At 37.6% G+C, this 23,480-nt stretch overlaps 2 non-coding genes across 2 annotated transcripts; one reads left to right on the top strand and one right to left on the bottom strand.

Annotated features, from left to right (window-relative positions):
- Window positions 1–305: 305 nt before the first annotated feature.
- On the top strand, window positions 306–411 carry LOC145641226 (small nucleolar RNA R71). Its single transcript, XR_014115285.1, has one exon. It is a non-coding gene; the product is annotated as a small nucleolar RNA R71 (small nucleolar RNA).
- A 3,907-nt stretch (window positions 412–4,318) lies between these two features.
- Window positions 4,319–4,424, bottom strand: LOC145641208 (small nucleolar RNA R71). The gene has a single exon (XR_014115269.1). It is a non-coding gene; the product is annotated as a small nucleolar RNA R71 (small nucleolar RNA).
- Window positions 4,425–23,480: the final 19,056 nt, after the last annotated feature.

Raw genomic sequence — 23,480 nt, 5'->3', positions numbered from 1 at the left:
GGAAGACTAGAAGCTTGTGAAGGACTCTCAAGCTTGGTCATGAGAGAAATCACCTCATTTCCTAACTCCGAGACCAATGTGGACAAATTGTTAACGACATTAGATTTATCGATTGAGCCACTTGTGCTTGTAGATTCCATCTCTACATCATGCCAATTCATGTAGTTCCTTACTAATCATCGATTACATCCACAACCTCTTCTTCCGTCTTGTTCATAATCGGCCCTCCGGCTCCGGCATCAAGGCTCGATAAACCTTGAGAGCTCAAACCACCATAGAAAATTTGTATGACTTGATAGGTTGGAATTCCGTGGTGAGGGCATTCCCTTTGGTAATCCTTGTACCTCTCCCATGCTTCATAGAGGTTCTCTCTAGGCAATTGCTTGAAACTTTGGATTAAGGCTCTAGCCTCCGACGTCTTCTTTCGTGGGTAGAAACGAGACAAGAAAGGCTTGGTTACTTCATCCCATGTCCTTAGGGACCTTGGCTTTACCTCCTTGTCCAACCACTCTAAGGCTCTCCCTAGGAGAGAAAAGGGAAACAACTTGAGCCTTATATACTCTTAAGAACCTCCAGCTTCCATAATTGTATTGCAATACTTCTCGAAATCTTTGAGATGGTTGAGAGGGCTTTCACTTATTGTACCACCATATTGTTTCGTTTTGATCAAGGTGATCATTGTCGTCTTGATTTCAAAAGCACCATCCGGAATCAATAAAGGAGCAATCCCGCTCTCATACTTGTAAGCACCCGGAGTGCCCAACTCTTTTAATATGATCCTTTGAGCTTCACCCATGCTCTCTTGCACACACAATCTCAAACGAAATTATTAGTAGCACGGCTACAAATGTAGCCTAAAGGAAAATCTTTTTGTGTTTTTGAATAAGGTGGAATAGACTCAACAACAATATACAATCACAACGCCATTCCCCGGCAACGGCGCCATTTTGACAAGGGTCGGACTAGGTCGTTGAAACTAACCCTACCCTAGGCCAAACAAAATTTGTAATCTCTCAACACACCCTTATACAAGTATAATGGTAAGTCGAGGGTCGAACCACTAAGGAATGGAGGGCGATCTTATATTGTCAAGTCAAGCTATTCCGGAACCACTAAGGTGAGGTAAGGGTGTGAATGCTAAATAACTAAACAAGCAAGTTTGGGACAAATGTAATAAACACTAGGGCTCGGGATCCACATATACTTGTAACGGATTCCAGTAATTGGGAAAGAGTTGACTAAGTCGAGTGATGCGAGGGAAAACCAATCATGCAACCAAAAGAGCATATCAAGCTATTTTCCTAGAGGTCTAACTAGCGTCAACTACGATAAACATTAGCTAGGAATGGCACAAGACACCTCAATCGTTAAATGCAAGCCACAAATCAATGGTTTGTATCAATGTGAACCTACAATGCAATCTAGTGTGAATAACTAGGGTGATCAAGCCTAAATCAAACACACACATGCACAAAATCAATTAACCAATTTAATCACATCATCAACTCCATCAATTTCCCCAAGTTAACATCAATCCATTACTCATATATGCTTCACCATTACCCTAGAAATCAAACTACTCACAATCCATAGAAATCAAGATCAAAACAAAGCTAAACAACAAATTCATCATGATCAAATTAAACAAACTAAAATCAAATCACAAATCAATCAAACTTGAACATTCAACAAAACAATTTAAAGTAAACTAAAGATCAAACTAAATATTGAATTAAAGAAAAGGAATCCTTACAAACTTGATCAAAGATCAAAGGAAATGGAGAAATCTTCAATCATCAACAATCCACCATGAAATTTTCTCACTAAAACCTAGAGTTTCTCTCTCTAAGTTGATCTAAAACTAATTCTAATTCTATTCTAATCCTTCTCCCCCTAAAAATAGAAGGAAAAACTGTATAAAGGAAAGATACAAAAGAAGAGTTAGCTAGATCGTCGCAAAAGATACCCAGAAGGGCGCGGCTGCGAGAAAATGGGTACGAAAACAGGGGCACAAGGTGGTGCGCCCGCTCCAAGGGGTGGTGTGCCCGCACCTAGAGGCTTCCTCTTCTTCATCCTAGCTTATCATTCTGCGCTCGTCTTGGTGATGATGATGAACACTAAGGTAGGCAGTCTTGAAATGGCTTCTTTGGTGGGTTCACACCAAAAATGATGCCCCCACCGCATGCATGCACCGATCTCATGAACTTGCTCCTTATACTCCTTCAAACTTGAGCTCCAAATGACAAGCAAGAGGCATCCAAAATGATGAGAAATATGAGAGGAAGGCTCGGGAATCCTTGGAACACGATCATAACCTGAAAATACATAAAAACAAGCAAATATAAGGGAAAAAGACCAAATAAACAAAGAAATGCACAAAGAAAGAAAACTAACTAAGGAAAGCACAAACTAAAGGAAAAAAGAACAAAACTAAGGAAAACCAAAGTAAAGAGCTATAAAAGAGCATGAAAATCATCCTAAAAGAATCCAAATGAGTGCCATAAATGACACTCACCACGGCATGCCTCCCTCTGGCGCGGGCGCTCCTGTCTGGGTCCGTGTTCCGTACCCAGGTTTGCGCGGCCGCGCTCCCCCTTATGGTTGGCCGCGCCTGTATGGGTTTTTTGGGGACGATCTAACTAACTTCTCTTAGTTAGTTTTACTATATATTGATTTTCTTTCTATTTTTAATGAGAGGATAATTAGAGAATCATTAGAGAATTAATTAAGAAATTAGGATTAGAATTTTATAGAGAGAAACTCTAGATTGTAGAGAGAGAAGTTTTGATTGTTGAATTGATAGATGATTGAATATTGTTATTCTATCATTTCTCCATTGAATTGAAGAAAGTTTTTAAGGATTTCTTTTACTTTAATGCAATTTTTAGCTTATCATTTCAATTGTTTTGTTGATTGTTCAAGTTTGAATTGAATTTGTGATTGAATTAGTTCTATTATTATATGATGATGAAATTGTTGATTAGCTTAGTTTTGATCTTAATTTCAATGGATTATCAGTAGTTCTCTTGCTAGGGGAATGGTGAAGCATGTATAAGTGATGGATTGATGCTAATTGGGGGAAATTGATGGAGTTGACGGTGTGATTAAATTTGTTGATTAATTAATTACATGTTTTTGATTAATTCAAGAGTAGCTAACTTTGATTTGTTGCATTAGAATGCATTGTAAGCTTGCATTGATACGGAAAATTGATATGTGGCTGGATTTTGTCGATTGAGTAGGTTTGCAAGGTTCCTAGTTAGAGTCTCTCGTAGTTGGCGCTAGCTTGACCTCTAGGAGATTAGCCTACTTTACTCTCTTTATTGCTTAGTTGATTTTCCCTCGCAACACTTGAATTAGTCATATCCAATCCCAATTAACTATGTCCATCCCGAGTACATTGGGATCCTAACGCTAGTGCTTGTTAAATTTGATTTCATTTGATTGTTTGATTGATTGAATACACAAACCTCACTTTATTGCTTCGAAATAGCTTAGCCTTGACTCAAGCATTCATTTCCCATTCCTACTAGTTTGACCCTCGACTTACTCTATGCTTTGTGTAGGGGTATGTTGAGAGATTATAAATTTTGTTTTGACCAAGGGTAGATTAGTTTTCAACGACCTAGTCTCGCCTTCGGGTCAAAAATGGCGCCGTTGCCGGGGAATGGCGTAGATGATTGCTATTGTTGTTGAGTCTATTTCACCTTAATCTCAAAAATACAAAAAGATTTTTCTCTTTAGGCTACATTTGTAGCCGTGCTATTGATATTTTCTTTGAGTTTTTGTAGGATAAGAGGAAGGACTTTAGTGCCATTTTATCCGGAAATCGAGAGAACGATAACAAGGATAAGGGTTGCTAATCGTTCTTTGAGTCCAAGCTCTCCAAGAGAAGAAATTCACCAAGAAAGAGAAGAAGAGGATCAAGAAAGCATGGGAGATAATCCAAGAGTTTCTTTGAAGGAGTTGGGAACTCCCGATGCATATAAGTTTGAAAGTGGGATTGCATTGAAAACAACATTGGCAAATGATTTTGACATAAGACCGGCCATGATCACTTTGATTGAAAGAAGGCAATTTAGTGGGGCTAAGATTGAGAGTCCGCTATACCATCTCAAAGAGTTTGAGAAGCATTGCAACACTATCAAAGTGAATGGTGTTTCTTAAGAGTTTATTCGGCTCAAGTTGTTCCCCTTCTCTCTCATAGGTCGAGCTTTGTAATGGTTAGACAAGGAGGTCAAGACAAATTCTCTTAGAACATGGGATGAAGTTACCAAGGAATTCTTGTCTAGGTTCTACTCCCAAAAGATAACGGCGGAGGCAAGGGCTTTGATCCAAAGTTTCAAGAAAAAACTTAGTGAGAGCTTGTATGAAGCTTGGGAAAGGTATAAGGAATATCAAAGAGAATGTCCCCATCATGGCATCCCAACATATCAAATCATTCAAAGTTTCTATGGAGGGTTGAGTCCTCAAGGCAATTCGTGTCTTGATGCGGGAACCGGAGACTCAATCATGAACAAAATCGAAGAAGGGGTTATGGACATTATGGAAGATGTTGTGCGCCATTACATGGATTGGCAAGAAGGAGAAAGAGAGTCTTCAAGCAAGAATAGAAATTTTTGACCTGAAGGCGAGACTAGGTTGTTGAAAACTAATCTACCCTTCGTCAAAACAAAATTTATATTCTCTCAACACACCCCTACACAAAGCATAGAGTAAGTCGAGGGTCGAACCACTAGGAATGGGAAATGAATGCTAAAGTCAAGGCTAAGCAATTTCGAAGCAATAAAGTGAGGTGTGTGTATTTAAAAAAATCAAACAATAAAATGAAATCAAATTTAACAAGCACTAGGGTTAGAATCCGCATGTACTCGGGATGGACATAGCTAATTGGGATTGGAGATGACTAAGTCAAGTGTTGCGAGGGATAATCAACTAAGAAATCAAGAGAGCAAGGCAGGCTAATCTCCTAGAGGTCAAGCTATCACCAACTACGAGAGACTCTAACTAGGAACCTTGCAAACCTACTCAATCGACAAAATCAAGCCACATATCAATTTTCCATATCAATGCAAGCTTAAAATACATTCTAGTGTAACAAATCAAAGTTAGCAACTCTTCAATTAATCACACACATGCACTTAATCAATCAACCAATTTAATCACAACATCAACTCCATCAATTTCCCCCAATTAGCATCAATCCAACACTCATACATGCTTCACCATTCCCCTAGCAAGAGAACTATTCACAATCCATTGAAATTAAGATCAAAACTAAGCTAATCAACAATTTCATCATCATCATATAAATAGAACTAATTCAATCACAAATTCAATTCAAACTTGAACAATCAACAAAGCAATTGAAATGATAAGCTAAAAATTGCATTAATGTAAAAGAAATCCTTACAAACTTTCTTCAATTCAATGAAGGAAATGCTAGAATTAACAATCTTCAATCATCAATCAACAATCAAGAACTTCTCTCTTTACAATCTAAAGTTTCTCTCTGTAAAATTTTAATCCTAATTTCTGAATTAATTCTCTAATGATTCTCTAATTATCCTCTCATTAAAAATAGAAAGAAAATTTATACATAGTAAAACTAACTAAGATAACTTAGTTACATCGTCCCCAAATAAATTTATACAGGCGAGGCCAACCATAAGGGGGAGCACGGCCGCGCAAAACTAGGTACGGAACAGGAACCCAGACAGGCGCGCCCGCGCCAGAGGGAGGCGCGCCCGCGCCAGAGGGAGGCGCGCCCGCGCCAGAGGGAGGCGCGCCCGCGCCAAAGGGAGGCGCGCCCGCGCAAACAGGCCGCACGGCCGCGCCATGGTCGCGCTCGCCCGCCCCTGGGAGTAGGGGAGCCCTCTTCCCTATCATTCCGATGTTCCTCGTGCGTTTCACTTAATGCTCATGATAAACATAAAACCTTGCAGTTTCTAAACTCCATGTTTGCAGGTTCAAGACTAGAAATCATGCTCCCACGGATGGAATTCACAGCTCAAGGATTTTAAGAACTTGCACTTCTCCATGCTTGAGCTTCAAATGGAGACCACTAGACATCCTAATCAATGCTGAACTTGGGAAAAGGCCTTGGGAAACTTGGAAAATGACCTTAACCTGAAAAATAAAGGAAAACAAGTAAATAAAAAAGAAAATAACAAAATAAACTAAGAAATGCATAAAGAAAGAAATCCAACTAAGAAAATGCAAACTAAAAGAAATAAAGAGTAAAATCAAGGAAAAGCTAAGTAAAAGAGCTATAGAATAGCATGAAATTCACCCTAAAAAGAACCAAATGAGTGTCATAAATGACACTCATCAACTACACATCTTAATTCTAAGGAATTGTGGCTTAGTGGAGATTGAGGCAAAGGTTGTTTTAACTTCCTCTATTTTTCTATAAATTAAATTGGTTTTTAGTTGAGAAAAACACACTTGAGCATTACAATCTTTTAGCTTTTAAAAAAAAGTCATAATACACTCAAGTCCTTGAGTGTCTTAGTACTTAGCATTTAGAGTTTAATCTTGAGTTGTATTGTGATAGAGTTTGGGAAACTCTAAGAGTGTTTAGTGCTTTTAGTGAAGCAAAAAGAAACAGAGAGTTAGAGTGATCAACTGATTGAGGGATTAGTTGAAGGGTGCTTAAGTTTGTTGAGGAACTTAAGTGTAGAGTCTTAATTTGTAATAGGTTGTTTGCCCTATTATTAATAAGAGTAGAGTTTAAAATCCCTTGTGGCCATGGTTTTCTTCTTGATTAGGGCCAAGAAGTTTTCCATGCCAGACCTCTCTTTTCACTTTTGTTTCTCTTTGAGTTTCTTTATTAATTCCGCAAAAATTATAAGAAGATTAGAGGGAGTGACATCGCCTTCCTAGTCTTATACGTCGATGACATATTACTCTTGGAAACAACATTCTGTTGTAAGAGTCTGTAAAGACCTTCCTCGGAATGTGTTTTTAAATGAATGACTTGGGAGAGGCTCAGTACATATTAGGCATCAAGATCTTTACGGATAGATCGAAAAGTATGATTGGATTGAGCCAAAGTACATATATTGATAAGGTAATGGCTTGATTCGGCATGGAGGAGGCCAAGAGAGGTCAGCTACCCATGTCACATGGCATAACTTAAAGCAAGAAGCACTGTCCATAGGCACCTAATGAGCGAGAAAGGATGAATCAGATTCCACATTCTTTTGTTATTGGATCGATCATATATGCTATGATATGTACTAGGACAGATGTATCGTACGCCTTGAGTTCTATGAGCCATTACTAATCAGACCAAGAGAGGCCTACGGGACTGCGGCCAAGAATATCCTAAAGTACATGAAAGGAACAAGGATAAATTCCTGGTATATGGTGGTTCAAAGGAATTAGTTGTTGAAGGTTATACCAACATAAGCTCCCAGACAGATAGAGAAGATTTCAAATCTTAATCTGGATATGTGTTCTGTCTAAATGGAAGAGTGTTTAGTTGGAAGAGTGCCAAGCAGAGAAAAGCTGCATATTCTACAACTGAAGCCAAATACTTAGGAGCTGCTGAAGCGGCTAAGGAGGCTGTTTGGATTAGAAAGTTCGTTGGTGAACTTGATGATGTACATTTCATTAAGGGTCCAATAGCCCTCTGTTGTGATAACAATGGAGCTATTTCTTAGGCCAAAAAGCCAAGGGAACATCAAAAGGTCAAACATGACAAGCGGTGGTTTCACATGATTTGAGAATGGAAATCATAAGGTGAAATCAGAATTTGTAAAATTGAACCGGATGACAAGGTAGCCGATCCACTTACTAAACCTTTGCCTCAAGTGAAGCACAACAAGCACGTTGAGGCAATGGGAATTAGGCACATTGGAGACTGGCTTTGATTTCCCTATTTAGTGTTTTATTTAATTTCTGAACATTTTAATTTAAGGCACTAAGAAAAACCATTCAAGTTTTGAAGTCATTTAAATTTCGTGCAATTTTATCACTTTGTTTGATATTTAACTGTGGTTTAGGAATAACTAATAAGTTCATTTGCTTCTTAAAGCATTCAAAATAGGGCATCAAGAACAGTCTTCGTAAGGAAACACCTATTAAATGAACATTGAATATTATAATCTATAATTATCCCTAATCAAGGTCATTTAAACAATGAACGATTAATGACCACTTGAGATTAGTATGTAGTTTGATTTATAGCACTGTTTCTTGTGATGCAAGGACATGATTGTCAAAAATCATTTTCATATGTATTGGTTTAGAACCATACTAGATGAACCTATGAGAATACTTTAAGAGATTAAAAATCGTCATAAGTATATTTCTCATTATGGCTATCGGAACCTTTTTCCTCGACTTTTAGTATTGTGAGTTCTCTTGTTTGAGTACTAGTCCGCTTTGATGTTGTCAAACGTATGTCGTAAAAGGGGATTATAACGGCAACACTCGAGCGGCTAGGTCCTCTCAGTAAGAGAAGCTACATTACAAGACTAGGAATGTCCCTCTAACGAAATAGGGAAGATGTCTTTGTTGTTTACAAGGCCTCTCGAAGAGCGAGACGGTAAAACTGCATGGCCTTGTTCGGATAAATTTTAGAAATCATCCATTTATATATTAACAGTCAGACTCGGGATCGAGAAACACTTCTGGAAATAATAAGGATGACGAATAAATCTTATCTTATAGGTCATGAAGTGACATTAAGTGACATAGGAAAAAGGTTATACACTAACATTGCCCTTGTCCGGATGGACAAGTGGGAGATTGAACAGAATGGTCTCCTTCGACAAGTGTATTATTGCGATAGAGGGTTCGGAATTATTAGAAAGCTAATTATTCAGTGAGGCCAAGTGACCGGAATGCCTAAGTGGAGGCCGCTTTTGATCAATAATATAAATGTATAATTAATATTACAGCTTAATCTTGACTGAAACCTTTGGGTCATACCCAAGCAACTAACGAACCGACGCGACGAATTAATTCGAAAGGAATGAATGAGTCGCCAGAGTAATTAATATTTAGACGTCGGAAATTTGAGCTTGGAGCGTCGAAATCGAGCGTCGGAAGTCGAGTCAAAAATAGTAAAAGACAAGACTAGAAAATTACTAATTATCAACAAAATTACTAAAATACCCCTAGCATCGTAATGCCGCAATCAAACTGAGTGTTAGGGGCATATGGCCTCGCAAGGTAGCTAGAAAGCGCACCAATGCTAGAAAGGCTGGTAGCAGCACCAAGCACGCATGTGCTAGCAGCTATGCCGCAGTAGCTAGCCACAAGGGCCAGCACGCATGGCGCACCAGCCCGTAGCAGCTAGCATTAACATGGCATGCTATGCTACGCCTTGCGAGAAGCAGGCCTCGGCCAAGCAGCCCGCACATATGTGTGTGGACTGCTGGGCCGAGTGTGCGGCATCAGCCAAGCAGCCCACACTTAGGGTGCCTTGGTGCCTAATTGTGGGTTCCACGTGGCACGCGTGCATTGGCCTTAATGAATACATGTTGCCTGCTATAGAAGAGGATTGGGGAGCAAGTTTGGTCACCCCTTTCCCAAGTGTTCCTTACCTAACCCTCCCTTTAAGTATGACACTTGTTGTATAATTAGTTGTTGTTTATTTTCTTTTGTTTTTGATTTAAAAATAAAAGAATAATCAATTATCCCATATTGATGGAAGAGAAAATCTCACTCATGCTTTTCCGTATAAATACCCAAGTTAGGGTATTGGGAAAAGCACTTGAGTAAGGTGTTGAAAAAGACATCTCCATTGAGAAAACTTTTTAATACATATAATTACTCGGGTTTAGGTCGGGCTTAGCTAACCTCTAAGCATTTGACCAATTTCGGGGGTCGAGTTGCTGGTGGACTGCCGTTGGAGGTCTTCGTGCGAGCGAGACTTAGAGCTTTCGAAGTAAGAGCTCTTTTAGTGATCGAAGCACGCGCCAAAGGTATTAAATCTTTTTCTTAATCTTGTTTAAATTAATTATGCTTTGTGATTATATTAATTGTGAGTGTGGTCTTGGCTCGGCTTTTCTTCCGCGGTGAGTCGGACTCATTGAAACCCAACACCAAGCAAACCAAACATAAAAATCCCAAGCACCATAATTGACAATGCTATAAATTCTCCATTATGGATTAATCCAACTTCATCCTTAGTATGCTCATTTAAACCAAAATAGCAAACCTCACAAGCCTCCCAAAGACTACAACAATTATAATTCAAAAATCCCTCAATTCTATTGAAATGTTCACAAAACGACTTATTGTTATATTGTGGAAATGAGATACATGCCATTTTAAAAAAAAAAAAAAAAAAAAAAAAAAACATACACACACACAAAGATCAAATAAAAGAAAAGTATTTACATTGACCTACAGGCAATAAAAAACACTCAAATATAGACACCGTTCCCCAGCAACGGCGCCATTTTGACAAGGGAAAACTAGGTTGTTGACTAATCCTCCCTAAGCCAAACAAAATTTATAATCACTTAACAAGCCTAAATACAAGTATAGAGTTGAGTCAAGGGTCGAACCCAAAGGAACAGTTATGTTCAAGTGCTTTCTATTGGCACCTAAGCTAGGTCGAAGTCAAGAGTGAAGAAGTAACGCTAACAACTAACAAAACAAATAACCAAACAAATAAAGCACTAGGGAATGGGGATAAAAATTAATCATGACAATTTCAACAACTTGAGAAGTACATGCCAATCAATGGTTGTGAAGATTAATCACAAGAGCTATCAATTTGAATCAAAGAGCTATCTCATAATCGCTAAGCTAGTGGTCTCTATGAATAACAAAGTAGGAGAATCACAATCCAAACCACTCGATAATTGCAATTCCTAAATCAATGGGTCGTATCATTAGAAATCACAATGCAATCTAGCATAATTCTCAAGGCCTAATCAAATTACACACATGCAAACTTATATTTATCACTTTATTCAGAACACTCAATCACAAAAATTCCCAAATTAATCACAATCAATCAATCAAACAAGTTTCACCCAATCCCTAGCCAAACAACTACCTTAAGAATCATTATCTAATCAACAAGAAAAAAAGGAATCAAGAATTAACAAAATCTGAAGAACAATTACACAAATCAAGATAAATCATCAAAACTAAATCAAACAAACATGAAACTAAACAAAACAATTAGATGAGATAGAGTTAGAAATGCTCATCGATAATAGAGAAGATCTTCAACACAGTTGTCACCCTTGTATCATCAATCTCTCAAATCGCCATTGAAATCACTTACTTTCTCTCTCTAAATCTAATCCTAAACTTAGCCTAAAATTAGAGAGAGAAGCTCTCAACTAAGCTAAAATTATGATCAAAATTATGTCTCAAAACTTCTTACAAAATTTGGGTTAAGAAAGGTATTTATAATAGGCATGAAAACCAAATTGAACAAAGCCGGAAACAGGGAGGAGCGCCCGCACGAGCAAGGGTGCGCGCCCACGTACGAGCCATGCTCGCCCGTGCTCTTCTTGGTTTCTTCAACTTCTTTGATGCCTCGTGCACTCGTAAATGGGTCTTCGTGAGCTCCACTTGATGAACATTGGGGGTGGTAGTTTCCAAGGGCCTCCACGGTGGGTTCAACACCATCTTTCATGAGAGTGCGACTTGAGAGCGTGGGATCTAGAACTTAGAGCGTCCACTTCCTTGCATCTTGAGCTTTCCCAATGCTATTAGCTTACTCTAAAAGCATCTTTTAACTTAGAAAACCACTAATATTGAGACCCGAAACTTGTACAATACCTACAATCACGAAAAGAGGAAAAATAAAGGAGAAAACACAAGAAAAATCATAGATTCACAAAACAAGAGAGAAAAGGGAAATTAGAGAAAATGCATAAATCTATTCATTTATTAAGAAAGTAAGTTATGAAAAGAAGGTAAAAACAACCTAAATACTCATCAAATCAGTGCCATAAATGGCACTCATCAGTAACTCTCCCGAGGGACCAGAAAACATTAAAAGTAATTGGCGTCGTTTGTGAGGAGAATACCTCTAAGATGGTTAAAGAGTCTGTACCGCCACCTAAACCCAATAAGCCTCCAGTCGACGGGGAGGTCTATTCAGACCATGATACAGACAACGAATGTGAAGTCGAACCCCATGTGGCCCCTCATGGGTCACTCATCTTTAACTGCATCCGTCCGAGAGATAAACTAGAACGAGGAAACAATGAAGCTGGTCCATGTGAATCTACTAGACCACCGGATAGGGAAACCCAGTCAGCAAGAGGGACTGCTCCCGTGTCTAAGGATGAACTCATGAAGTTCATGACTAGTTTCAAATGGGAGATCAAGGACCCGTCAACAAAAGGACGGCTAGATCCAGTAAGGGTCAGTCAAAAAAATTGACCCCTCAAGCTAAGAGGAGGAAGCCAGTCAAGGACGGGAAACCTACTCCAAATCAAAAGGGGAAGTCTACACCTGCAATTGTTTAGTATAAAGTCCTTCTGCGTTAGAGAGGCACAAAGAAGGTCATCCGGTACGCTCAGCCGGATGGCAACAAGAAGTCATTCTTCGATGCTTAACACATCATTGAGCACAAGAGAAACCAGCAGATTTCTGAGTCAACCTCTACATCGAGCTTCCCAGACATCTTCAAAAACACCTCACCAATGAATACTTAATCCTTGCATAAGAACCATACATGCGTCAAGTCCGCCCATACGGGCCCTCAAATTATTGGGCTAGCCCCATATGTGCCTCAAATGCCATACGGGCAATATGCCCTCCCGTTCATGCAGCCGACCCTCTTTAGAGGTCAGGTGGCATACATCGACCAACCCATGGACTGGCAGCTCCTGCTACTTAAACTTGGTGAACAAACTTATACGTTCACCAGGGAAATAACCAAAGCGGCACAATTGGCCAAGGTTAAGAATGTTTAGGTTGGTCCCTACGATGATACCACCAGCCTTAAAGATCACCTCATGGCCTACACCAACCTCATGCACTTGTAGGGGTTAGATGATGCTATGTAGTACAGATATTTCCCGGCAACATTGAAGGGCATAGCCTCATAATGGTTCGGCAACTTGCTAGCCGGATGTATTGATAGCTTCAACTGGTTTGTCTTCTTGTTTGCTTCAAAATTCTCAATGAACATCCCTGCCAAGAGAACAAGTTTCGATCCGAGCACCATTCGGCAAGGAGAGAGAGAATGATTTCGCTCCTACGTCAAGTGGTTTAATCTGGTCAGAATATAAATTCAAGGACTATCTGACAAAATTGCCTTTACAGACCTTTTTAGAGGTCTAAAGGACGAGTCAACCTTTAAGTTTAATCTCGTTAGAAATAGTGTTTTTACCCTCCAAGGGGCGCTGATGGAGGCGGAAAACTTTATACAAGAAACCGACCTCTGCACATCCAGTAATCGGCCAGAGTCTAAGAAGTCTTACAAGCAATAGGAGAGTCGGTCTACTCAACCGACTCCTAAAGTAGAACAGAGCAAAAAGAAACAGGATGTCTAGGCGGTTGACGACTCTAATCAACCATATCAGAAGAAAAAGAAAGAATTTAAACTGTACATTCCTATGTACGAGTTTAATAAAGAATGCTACCTCATCCTCATAGAGATTAAGGACAAGGTTAGGGTTTGGTAAGTCCAAATTACCGCGGAAACGACCTTGACCCAAAGAACCACTCGCAATTAAAAAAAACATAAAGCATAACAAATAAACATAAAAGGATAAAATTGGAATTTACCTTTGACGAGTGCTTCGCCCGACCTAATGGGCTCTTACTTGAAAGCTTTAGCTCCGAAAATACCGAGCCTCCAACGGTATCCACCCACAAAGGACGAACACTGAATTTTTAGGTCCGCTACCTTGGAGTTAGCAAGGTCCGACCAAAACCCAAGTGTTAATGGAGTTTAAGAGTTTTTACCAAAATGCAATGCTCTTTCTAACTCCCACTCAAGCACTTTTTCTCCAAAACCCAACTTGGGTATTTTAGACACCCAAATTAGTCTCTCCAAAACCAAACCCAGTGATGAATGCCTTTACAGTGATTTGATTATCGAACAAAGCGAAAGTGTGAAAAATCTAGTGATGAGGATGTTTTTATTAAAATATCTCTTCTTCCTGTTTTTGAAAATATTTCCTTTCTTACCTTATTTTTGCTAAACGTGAATTCTTGTTTAGTTTGGTCTATAATAAGGGTCCAATAATGGTTTAGTTGGATGGGTCTTGAAAAGACTTTTCCAACGATATATTACAAGCCCAATTCCGATGAATAATGAGGAAGTTATGGCCAAAATACTAAACTGGGCCCAAACCAGATTTTACCTAAGCTACGGCCCAATGATCATGTGGAGGGTCCAAAGGTTTAATCCTATTCCTAAACTAATTAGGATTATTAGAAGCTTCTATAAGTTTTTAAAAGATCTTAATTATCCTTTTTGAAAAGATAAGATTAAAGAATTTGAGTTAAATAAAAACTTTCCTTTTTTAAAACTTTCCTTTTTTTTAATCCTAATTCTATTCGAATTTAAAGATGTTCAAAGACAGTAAGATATTATTTTTGTGTCTCATAATATTTAACCAAATTTTATATGGTTGGATAGATCTTGAAATTATCTTTCCAATGATATATTATAATGTTAAATCCGAGCTATAACGAAAATGATATGAATTAGATATGAAACTCTATCCAAAACTGACACCGTTCTACTGTTTCGTCCATATCTTTTTATCTACAGAATATTTTAATCTGATTCTAATTGGGATGAAAATTAGACTTCAATATCTTTCCAACGAAATATTATAAACCTTATTTGGACTTCTGGATCAAAAGATATGATAAAAACAAATCCGATAAAACTGTTGTCCATCGAGTTTTATTTCGATTCGAATTCGGATTCTTTTCTTATTCTTCGACTCTCTTTTTTCTCTATAAATAAAGGGAATATCTCCCATTTTTCAATCATCAACTCTCATCAAGAATTTCTTGATAATCTCTCCCCCTTTCTAGCCTAGCTTTTTACAAACACAATTCCTCATACATTTGCACTAAACACACCTAGCAGCCAAGTTCAAAGTTGCCTTCGCCCTAGACGTGAAAGGTTTTAATTTCTGAGGGTTTGGTCCCAAATCTCTTTTTCGATTATTTAATTTAATTGTTAATTATTATTTTCCTTGAAGTTACTAATGCATGTATTTTGTTATTAAAAAGAGGTACGAGGCATCCAAGTAAGTACTTTAATGGTTTTTATTGATGTTATTATGTAGAAATCATGCTTAGGTAGTTATTATGATTCCTAGTATCATGTCTAGGGTAATTTTAATATCAATTATGATTAAAAGTATGATGCCTTTTATGTTCTTACTAATATTTATGATTGTTAGTATCATGTTAGGGCTAAATATATGATTTTTAATGTTTAGTGACATGCTAGGGTTTGTTATTAATCTTGTTATTATCATGCCTAGGATCTTGCTATTATTATACTTTATTTTTAACATGAACATGATTATGTTAATTATGATTAATTTTATTATTTTAATTATGATTTTAATTGTTATAAGTTATGATCATGATTATTATTGTTATGATTATTAATTTATGATGATTATTATGTTGATTGACATTTATTCTTATTGCTAAGATCACACCTTTTATACATGTTTAAAGGGAATTGGTACTTGTAATCACGCTTAAAAAGATAATTAATAATCTTGTTTAGGGTTAATATAATTATAATTCAAGTGATCGCCAATAATAGATTTGTTTGTGCATTAATATTCAACCAACATGTATTAAACAGGTTTAGGGTAAACTTATTTATTGCATGTTAGTCAGAAAGCACACATGAATACGATCAGAATAAAGTAGAGGCCTATTATTAGGGCAGGTTCAATATCTTTTAGGTTGGATTTGTACCTTCATCCCCGAACTACCAGTCATGGTTCCAAACCTATTAGAGTTGACGATCTCCTGAATCGTTAAGGGGTGTAACCTTCACCCTGTGAACGGTTTACAAGTTCCTAAAACTTGTTGGCGACTCTTTTGCTCTATCTTCTTTCCCTTTGGACGCCACCGTACTTTAGTGTATGATACTAGTGGGGTTCAAGTTTGGGGTAATGCTTGAAATATTCCCTACAATTTTTTGGCGACTCCACTGGAGAGGATTTCTATTTTAATTCGTGAAATTTATTTCGGCAATGATTTAGAATGAGTGGATGAGACTCAAAAAGTTCTAAGTATTTCATGTGCGTAATTTGATTAACATTATTGTCATATGCATTAAAAAAGATCTCATTGGAAAGACCATCCGTAATGAGTTAAAACATAGGATTTTTACACGTATGAAATTTGAGGAATATCTTTCACAACTAGGATCGAAATAACACTATGCGAAACTGGAAAATTTTATCGAGCACAGAAAGCTGCTGAGACATGTAGGAACTAGCGTCAGCAAACAAAGATTAGCGCCAGTATTTTGACTTTAGCGCCAAACGACAGCTCCTGTCGCCAGGCGCTAAAGCCGAAAGCTGGCGCAGGCCTCTGTTTGCTGGCGCCAAGTTCTTCCAATACCGAGCCAGAAATATGCGTTCTAATTTTGACCAATTTTTAGCACTATTTGCTCGATCCTACTTCCTGATTGAGTTTTTCTCACTTTTCTAAAACCCATATGTGTTCTACATAGGGACATAACCCTCTGGGAATTCATGCTCCATCTACCTGATTGAACGCTCTGTGCAACAAAGGGTACATCCAAGAATGTTGAATTCACAAAACCATGGAAGCTAGTTTTTCTTAGGTCGCGGTGTCCTTTCCACTCGCGCCAACCCTTCACGGTTAGGCTTCCGCGCGGTGCATTCAGACAATTAACCATGGACCCTCTTTGACTAACCCATATCCCGAACTTTAGAGAACTAGAGCCATGGTTAGGTTGCAAACTCGTTGCATCATGTTGTGACTAGTTGACTACTTGTGCATCTCTTACTTGTGCATACTTATTATGTGACTAAACTAACCATTTGGTTTGACTTGTGATTAAGTCTAAATAAACTAATTAAGGACTAAAAGACTTTAATTAATTAATTTGAGCTAAAAAATATACCTAAAATCGAGTCATAGTTCCTTTAAGTCAACCCGGATATTTATTCCCGTATACTGCACAAACGTCAACTTGTTTTGGTCATATCCAGAGTTCTAGGAAGAACTACGAGTCATATAAACTATGGATCTGTAGCCTAGTTTTATCTTTAATTTGTCGTTGGTTCATCCCAATCAGAGTCACAGATCAAAAGTTATGACTAAAACACCACAACCTGTCCAGTTTAATGCATATACGTAAAGTCTTAACTTAGTCTTTGCTTGAGTCTAGTCACATAGTCTAACCACATGGTCATGACAAGAGTCAAAGAATGTCACCTACACTCACTAGTCTTAGCACACACTTTTTATATGTCACCATGACCATGTCTTAGGCTCATGCATGAGTCGTTCTTTCCGTCACTTGAGTTGGGGGTACATTCTATTCCTAATTTTCCATTTATCTCCATTTACTTCATCTTTTCATTCTCTACATCTTTTCCCCATATCACAACCTTCATTCTTCCTACCTCCTTCCATCTATGCATGTTGAATAGAGTTGAGTCAAATAATTAACAATGAATATCCCCAAATTCCATTTCCATGGTACTTGGTCGAGGAGAGAAGGGCAATTAATCAAGGACAATCTCTTTATTCAAGTCTTACTTTTTGATAAACCGATTCGTAAAAAGAGGAAAGCTAAAAAGATAATGGCAACTCAAGAAGAAGTCAACGAACTTAAGAATCAATTGGCTACCGTGACTGAGGCATTGAAGGTTTTAACCCTCAAAATCAATGACCCTATGAAGCAACAACAGATGGACCTCATGCAAGAAAGCTTGAGCAATCTATCTAGTGATTACAAGTTTCAAGACATTAGTTCACCAGGGGTCTTGGTAGACAAAGAACTTATTCTACATAAGTTCAATGCCAACGACATCCCAAAATTCAAGGCAACAGATAATCTGTACCTTCACTTAAGGGCCTTTGAAACTATGATGAACATTAAGGGGATTGATAAGAAAGTCTTTCATTCCTTGTTTTCCTTATCTCTTGAAACCGTTTGTCAACAATGGTTCTTCTCCCTGGACAAAGAGAAAACCTCTACCTAGGAATCGATGGTAAACTCTTTCATTGATAGGTATAAATTCAATATCCAAGTCGAAACTGATTATAGACAACTTGAAATGCTAAGACAAAAGAGAATGAAGGCTTTACTTCTTTCTTCAATAAGTGGAGGGAAACTTCCGCTACGATGATTGAGGTCCCCACCGAAAAAGAATCTGTGAGGATGTTTATCAAGAACTTGCAAGAAAAGTATTCAAAGCACTTAAAATATCAACACAACTTGAATACTTTCAAGGCCGTTTATGACATCGGAATCGAGATAGAAGACGACCTCGCAAAGCAAAAAGCTACTAACAATAGTAACCACGGTGGCTGGAAAGGAAAGAAGAAGGACAATCTTTCTTCTTCCGAAAACGCCCACTCTAGTAACAATATTAGTACCTTTGATCTCAGTGAAGTTTTAGCCATGGATAACCAAGGATCTAAGAAGCAAGTAAGGACTGACTTCACCCCCATTGGGATGAGCTACGATACTGCCGTCGATCGACTCCATGCTAAGGGACTCATTACTCCCATTAGACCTATTCAAGATCCCGCACCTGAAAAGAGATTGCCTACTTGGAATCCAGATGAACACTGCAAGTACCATCAAGGTAGGGGTCATGCTACTGAGAGCTGTTGGAAGCTAAAGGAGGCTATCCAACATTTAATTAATAATAACAAGCTTCCCATGCCTCCAGCTAACAAGAAGAGCGAGTGAAGATAAAGCAAACGACACAGAAAGGAGGCGAGCTTCAACAACAAGATTTCGTGGCCTCTTTTTCTATTTCTTTTTTTTATTATTTTACCCTTTCCCCAATAAGTCTAGAATAGGCACCTCTTTATTTCCCTTAGATTAATTTTGTAGATTCTTTCTTTTTTCCTTTTAATAAAATGAGAATTTATTATCTTGCATATGATCATTTCATCACAAAAAAAAAAAAAAAAAAAAAAAAAAAACCATGCCAAATTAAGTACAAGGTATATCGATGATTTGAGGCACCTCTTGTAGCCATATCATACCTTTCGCCCTTTAAAATATACAATCCTTTCTTGATACACAACTTTGAGCCTCATCTAACGATATACCATTCATTTTTCAACACGTATCTACCTAACTTTGAGATGGAATGGTGTGTAACCTATGCAATTACAAAAAGCTTGAGCAATAGAAATAAAATAAATAAATAAATAAAAGTGTACAAAAAGGGCAAGTGTTCCAATGTCTTTGATATGAAAATGTCTTTGATAAGAACACGTCTCAGATTGCGTCTCTTATCGAGTGCTCGGTACCATTCCTGAGAAACATGAATGCCAAGTGAGTGATAGACCGCATGTTTGGGATTTCCCACACTTATGAAAATAAAATAAATGCTAAAGAAAAAAGAAATAAAAAAAAGAGTGAGAAACCTCAAGCATAAAAATATAAAGATTCAAAAGCAAGATTGCACACCTTGGGGGCTTACCTAGGATCTTGAGCCTTTATCCCTTTCTTCTATAGCCTTTAGTCTAACCACGTTACAACCCTTAGAAAGACCTTTTTGAGGTATACACACACTTGTGCGAGGTTCGGCTAGAGCTACGTTCGGCCTGATTCCTAATGGATACGTAGGCAACCTCACATCGAGGTGCGGCCGTAATAAAAATGCATTCATATTCACATTCACACACTCACACCATGATCATATCAAAGGATCTTAAATGTTCATTCCTATTCATGTAGAGCTAGACTTGGGGGCTTGATCCCTACATCATTAGCTTACCTAGCCTAAGAGTCACCATCATTTGACTCTTCTTGAAATAATATCTTTTTTCACACACTTATCTCTTACGGCCTAACTTTAGAATCACTTTCACACACATCACATATACATGACCAAATATACTTTCCATTAGGAACCCTTTGTCATGGAATCTTAACACAACGTTGAAGCATGCCTTTTCATATCAACATCACTCATCAATCATAATTGTCATTGCATCACGAAGTATGAAGTGCTTAGCCTCCGTGCCTAAGTTACCCAAATACTTTCATCATTGAGTCAACCATTGAGATAGCCTAGGATGGATTAATCCTTGCACCTTGAGAGATAGTATCAAACAACATTTTACTAAGCTCATTCAACATGCATTCCAAAACTTTGATTCTTTTTTCGTGTCTTTCTTTTCGGGAGAATGTCGGTACCCTCCACAAAAATGACGGAACGGAAAATTTTTGCTTTTTTGCATTTTCGAGTCGCACGTTCACATTACAATGAACAAACGAGTCATGTACACATTGAGTCATGTTGTGTCATATCACCTTGATTTGAGTCTTACACGTGTCAAACACTTTGAGTCAAGTCAACCTCGAGTCAATCACAGCGAGTCGAGTTTATACCTTGAGTCGTGTCAAGTCAATGAGTCAAGCGACATTAAACCTTAGGTCAACCCTAAAATAATTAAATAGATTGACAAAGTCATATAGTCAAAGATAAAAAATCAAATGTATCCTAGCAAGCGAGGACATTCTCGGATTTTTTCGAAAAAACCGCGAATATGACACAGGAGATTCCTCCAAGATAAGAGGAATTACATTGATCGGTAAATTGGAGATGAAGAGCTTTAATTTACAAAAGACTTTAGCTGATTTGGTTGAAAGGAAACAACCAAGCTCAAAGTTCGGAGCAAAACCAAGCAACAGCGGCAGAAAAAGCAAAATAGGGAAGACCCGACTCCAGCGCCAGACAATGACGTGCATTCTTGTTTAGTTTGGTCCATAATAAGGGTCCAATAATGGTGTAGTTGGATGGGTCTTGAAAAGACTTTTCCAACGGTATATTACAAGCCCAATTCCGATGAATAATGAGGAAGTTATGGCCAAAATACTAAACTAGGCCCAAACCGGATTTTACCTACGGCCCAATGATCTTGTGGAGGGTCCAAAGGTTTAATCCTATTTCTAAACTAATTAGGATTATTAGAAGCTTCTATAAGTTTTTAAAAGATCTTAATTATCCTTTTTGAAAAGATAAGATTAAAGAATTTGAGTTAAATAAAAACTTTCTTTTTTTAAAACTTTTCTTTTTTTAATCCTAATTCTATTCGAATTTAAAGATGTTCAAAGACAGTCAGATATTATTTTTGTGCCTCATAATCTTTATCAAAAGTTTATATGGTTGGATAGATCTTGAAATTATCTTTCCAATAATATATTATAATATTAATCCGAGCTATAACAAAAAAGACATGAATTAGATATGAAACTCTATTCAAAACTGATACCGTTCTACTATTTCAACCATATCTTTTTATCTACAAAATATTTTAATTTGATTCTAATTGTTTTGGAAATTAGAATTCAAGAGCTTTCCAACGACATATTATATGCCTTATTTGGACTTCTGGATCAAAAGATAAGATAAAAACAAAATCCGCAAAAACTACTGTCCATCGAGTTTTATTTCGATTTGAATTCGGATTCTTTTCTTATTCTTCGACTCTCTTTTTACTCTATAATTAGAGGACATATCTCCCCTTTTTCAATCATCAACTCTCATCAAGAATTTCTTGATTCTCTCTCCCTCTTTCTAGCCTAGTCTCTTACAAACACAATTCCTCATACATTAGCACTAGACACACCTAGCCAAGTTCGAAGTTGCCTTCACCCTAGACGTGAAAGGTTTTAATTTCTGAGGGTTTGGTCCCAAATCTCTTTTGCAATTATTTAATTTAATTGTTAATTATTATTTTCCTCAAAGTTACTAACGCGTGTATTTTGTTATTAGAAAGAGGTACGAGGCATCCAAGTAATTACTTTAATGGTTTTTATTGATGTTATTATGTAGAAATCATGCTTAGGTTGTTACTATGATTCCTAGCATCATGTCTAGGGTAATTTTAATATCAATTATGATTAAAAGTATGATGTCTTTTTTTTTATTCCTAATATTTATTATTGTTAGTATCATGTTAGGGCTAAATATATGATTTTTAATGTTTAGTGACATGCTAGGGTTTGTTATTAATATTTTTAGTATCATTCCTAGGATCTTGCTATTATTATACTTTATTTTTAACATGAACATGATTATGTTAATTATGATTAATTTTATTATTTTAATTATGATTTTAATTGTTATAATTTATGATCATGATTATTATTGTTATGATTATTAATTTATGATGATTATTATGTTGCTTGATATTTATTGTTATTGCTTGATCACACCTTTTATGCATGTTTAAAGGGAATTGGTACTTGTAATCATGCTTAATAAAATAATTAATAATCTTGTTTCGGATTAATATGATTATAATTCAAGTGATCGCCAATAATAGATTTGTTTGTGCATTAATATTCAACCAACATGGATTAAACAGGTTTGGGGTAAACCTATTGATTGCATGTTAGTCAGAAAGCGCACATGAATACGATCAGAATAAAGTAGAGGCCTATTATTAGGGCAGGTTCAATATCTTTTAGGTTGGATTGTACCTTCATCCCCGAACTACCAGTCATGGTTCTAGACATATTGAAGTTGACGATCTCCTAGATCGTTAAGGGGTGTAACCTTCACCCTATGAACGGTTTACAAGTTCCTAAAACTTGTTGGCGACTCTTTTGCTCTATCTTATTTCCCTTTGGAGGCCACCGTACTTTTGTGTATGATCAGAGTGGGGTTCAAGTTTGGGGTAATGCTTGAAATATTCCCTACAGGTATTTATAGAGAAAAGTGGGAGTGAGAATTTCAATCCCATCAATGTGGGATCATGAAATACCACAATTTAATTTAAAGCTAAAATAAATTAAATAGGCAAGCAAGTAATAAATCAACAAGTGTCTTTGTTTTATCTAAAGAGAAGTGAGGACCAATTGGAGAGGAGGGGACCATACTTGCTCCCCACTCTTTCCTCTCCTTGTGCCACTTGTCCTCACACAAACTCACTCCCCTCACATGCTTCCCCAATGACCTGTCCTAGCACTCAGCCCAGCCTAGCCCCGCACATGGGGGCTGCTAGCTGCAGCCTACTAGGCCCAGCATGCCCACGCACATATGTGTGGGCTGCTGCTGCCGATGGGCGCTACTAGCAAACCACGTACATGTGCGGGCTGCTAGCAGTGGCGCGCGCCAGCAAGCCAAGCAATGCTTGCGGATTGCTGGCCTGGCTCGCTAGCAAGACTCGCACATGGTGCGGGCTACTAGCTTGCCTAATCCCCTAGCACTCGGGATTCCGATGCTATGGGTATTTTAGTCATTTTTTATTTATTACTAATTTTTTCGTCTCGTCTTTTATTATTTTTTACTCGACTTTCGATGCTGGGTTTTGAAGCTCTA

This window comes from Chenopodium album, chromosome 7 (genome assembly GCF_948465745.1).
Source record: "Chenopodium album chromosome 7, dcCheAlbu1.1, whole genome shotgun sequence".
Classification (NCBI taxonomy): Eukaryota; Viridiplantae; Streptophyta; class Magnoliopsida; order Caryophyllales; family Amaranthaceae; genus Chenopodium; species Chenopodium album.
The sequence above is the reverse complement of the archived record's forward strand: the minus strand, read 5'-3'. Positions and strand labels throughout refer to the sequence as shown.